We start from the raw sequence: 4,124 nt of genomic DNA on the forward strand, positions 1-4,124 counted from the left end.
GATAGATAGATAGATAGATAGATAGATAGATAGATAGATAGATAGATGAATAAATAAGATGAGTTGATGAGGCTAGACATTGAAAAAACTGAGAAAGGGGTGGTCTTGAGAACATCCCAGCCCACTTGGGTCTTAGCATCCACTGAAGAATTTTAGTCCATAGCATCCTAACTCACCTCTACTGTAAGATTTCTTGCTGACTGACATCTAGAACTACCTGATGTCCTGGTCCAACAAGAACCAAGACTTCCTGAAATTTTGCTCCCTCAAACTCTCATTGGAGAAAGGACCTAGAACTGATAGAATCCCTACAGAAATAGGCAAACATTGAGACAACTCATGGAAATTGCTGTAATTATATAGCCATATTAAGAAGGAGCATGGTGCACAGGGCTTCAAAATGCATGCAATGATAACCACCTGGCATTTCATTCCACCATAAGGAATACTTCATTGTAAATTGTTCCAAATAAGTCACGTATCATTGATGAAGGAAGGCATCTTACCTAAAAGTTAGTGACATTTTCCTGTGTGTTGAAAAATGTTGATATTTATACTCTCCCTTAAATGAATGCAGAAGAAATATAGAAAACAACAGTGGGTGAGGAAGAGGGTTGGTATAGTACATTCCAAATTAACCAAATCATTTGCTTTGATAGGTTGACATGCAGGAAATCCTAGAAAAGACTAGCTCCTGAGATGCATTATCGTCTAGAAAAGAAAGCACTAGAAAAAACACCAAGGGAGTTAGAAGACTGAGCATAGGCCTGGACTCTGCCATTAAGGAGCTACCGTGTTTCCCCGATAATAAGACCTATCCCGAAAATAAGCCCTCCCCTTACTGTGTAAGATTCCTCTAAAATAAGCCCTCCCCCGAAAATAAGCCCTATTGAGATTGCTACTGTAGTGAAGGTGATCCCCTGCGCTACACGCTACATTACAGTACCCTCTGTATGCACCGCCCCCCCCGTGAAACACACGCCGCACTCTGAGCTGCATCCAATCAGAGCTGCAGCAGTGAGCGCGTCATCCTGTTCTTCTCCAGTGATTTGCTTGCTGGCGCCATTGAGAGCAGTGCCCGCGGAGGAGAGCTGAGGCAGGACAACATAAGCCCTCCCCTGAAAATAAGCCCTCTGGTGTTTTTCTTTCCAAAAAAAATTTAATAAGACAGTGTCTTATTATCGGGGAAACACGGTATAACCTTGGGCAAGTCATCTCTCCTTCATGGGCTTCAATGTGTTTACCTGTAAAATGGAAGAGACATGGGGTGTGGGGGTGGAGGTTGGGGGGAGGGAGAGTTGGCCTAGATGATCTCTGCAATCCTTTAAAATTTAATGCTCTGATTTTTTGGTCACTCATTTACCCCATGAGGAACCCAGTATGAATTGAAAATTCAGGAGATCATTCACTGTATCTACCAGGATTAATAACATGAAGCCAATATTCGGTCTTGCCTTTTTTGCTTCCAGTGATGCACTGTTGCCTAAAAATGTGGTGATGCAGATATTAGTGTAAGGTAAGGGTGCAACATTAGCACTGAGGTCAAACCAGACAAGAGCATGTTGGGCTGTCAGTGCTTAGGTAGTTAAAGCAAACTATCACAAAAGATCACTAAGTTGTATTCAATAACGAGAATGAAGCAAAACAAGTGTTAGACCTGGTTGCTAAGTTTGTACTTCACTGTGACCTGGCCTTCATGGCCAGAATTTCATTCAGCTCAGCAAATATGAACCAAGGGTCTATTTATTATGTTGGATACTAGGATACAAAGAATAAAACATTTTCCCTGCTCTCAAGGATTTCATAGCATGATAGATCAGAGAATCTCAGAATCAGAAGGCCTACATTTGCTTGTTGGCTCTGACAACTGTGAAACCAAGGACAGAAAGCATAAGGAAAGGAAACATGGGTAGAGAAAATGGACCTGGAATGCAGAAGTCCTGGGCTCAAATTTTGTCTCTGGCACTTACTAGCTGGGTGATCAGCATGAAATCGTTTCCTATCCCTAAGTCTCAAGTAATCTTTAAGATTTATCTACTAAATTATAACCTGGATTGTAATCTGGAGGGAATTCTTCCACAAAATCTTTGCTTTCTGATCATAGTCATTTGGGCCAATAAGTCCAACCCCTTTGTTTTTGTTTTTTAATAATTTTTTCCAATGAAATGTAAAGACAATTTTTACATTAATTTTTTTTAATTTTGAGTTCCAAATTTCCACCCTTCCTCCTTCCCCTCCCCCCTCATTAACAAGGCAAGCAATTTTGATATAGGTTATACATGTGTAGTCAAAACATATTTCCATATTAGTCATGTTGTGAAAGAAAACACAGACCAAAAACTCTATGAGTTTCAGTCTCATTTATAAAATGGAAATAATATTTAATATCCTCATTAATATTCACACAATCTACCCTCTGCTCTATATAAATGTGAATTGTTGCTATCATTATTATTATATTCCTTCTCCAGGAAGTATGCAGATAACATACACATGCACATTTGTCACCCTGCTGAAAAAAACAGCTACCCAGGAATATCTCCATGGAATATTGTGTTACATTGATATATTTCAAAATGTTATTTTTTTTAAGGTAACAGTTTCATCAACAAAAAGTAGCTCAGCTTTAAAAAAAAAATAAAATCTTTATGGAAAGACAATGGAATCAAGATTAGGACCAAATTAATCATTGATCTTACCCACAGTGGTTTAATCAGTCTTGGATTTTTCAGTTTGGGAGATAATTCTATCTGAATTCTTCCTCATTTTACTTACTATGGAACCATGTCATTGAACCTTTCTGAGACTCAGTTTCCTCATCTGTAAAATGAGAATATTAATATTTGTACTGCCTACCCCACAATGTTACTGTGAGGAAAGTGCTTTGAAAAACTTTAATAGAATAGTAATTTGGGGTGGCCAGGTAGCACAGCGAGTAAGAGCACTGGCTCCAGTGTCAGGATGATCTGGGGGTCGAATCCCGGGCTCAGACACTTAGCACCCACCCAGAAACACCTGGCCGTGTAACCTTGAGCAAGTTACTTAACCCCGATTGCTTTTAAAAAAAAAATAGAATAGTAATTTATCATATAAGGGAACAACCCTTGTGCAGACACATCCTGGCAAATAACTCTGCTGGTGTTTTGACCCTACTTTCTCAGCAACTACAGTTACTAAAGACCCAAAAAAAGAAAATTCTCACCATCACAGCTCTTGGCACCATAGAGTTGCTCAACATCAGAAATAGATGTTTCTTTATCAATGACATTAAAGAAATTTTATTATCATCTTCCTTACTAACATACCCATTGGGCCTTTCCATGTGCCCAGTAGCTGAACCCTCCTCTATATGCTTTTTCTCCCTATTAGAATTTGGGATCCTTAAGAGCATGGTCTATTTTGGATTTCTGTTTGTACCATCCAAAACTTAGCACCGTGCTTTGCACATAGTAATTGCTCAATAAATGCTTTTTCTTACATTCATTCATTATCTTACTTTCTCATCTTTTTTGATAAGGTTCTATAGATATGTTCCTTTGACAATCATCAATTTCATCATTATCATGTTTATTCTCTTTTCATAGGATCATAGGTTTAGAACTGAAAGGGTCTTTAGAGGCCGATGAGTCCAATCCCTTCATTTTATTTTTAATAATTTTATTTTTCCAGTTAGATGTAAAAACAATTTTTCACATCTTTTTTTTTAATTTTGAGTTCCAAATTTTCTTCTTCCCTTCATCCTCCTCTCCCCAGTCATGAGAAGGCAAGCAAATTTATAAAAGTTGTACATGTGTAATCACACATAACACATTCCCACATTAGTGATTTTTGTAAAAGAAAACACAGAGCAAAAAAAAAGAAAGAAAAAGAAAGTTGTTTGGGTTTTTTTAAGTATGCTTTGATCTGCATTCAGACTCCCATCAGTTCTTTCTCTGAAGGTGGATAGCATTTTCCATCATGAGTCCTTCAGAATTGTCTTAGATCATTGTATTGCTAAGAATAACTAAGCCATTCACAGTTGATCATCATACAATGTTGCTATTATTGTATACAATGTTCTCTCTATCCTGTTCTGATGGGGGAGGGGCTTTGGGCGGTGCCATGGTTGCTTTGAATGAATATGT

This window comes from Petaurus breviceps, unplaced genomic scaffold, assembly GCF_028583685.1.
Source record: "Petaurus breviceps papuanus isolate PSGF00001 unplaced genomic scaffold, PetGlider_PUasm1.0 37, whole genome shotgun sequence".
Lineage (NCBI taxonomy): Eukaryota > Metazoa > Chordata > Mammalia > Diprotodontia > Petauridae > Petaurus > Petaurus breviceps.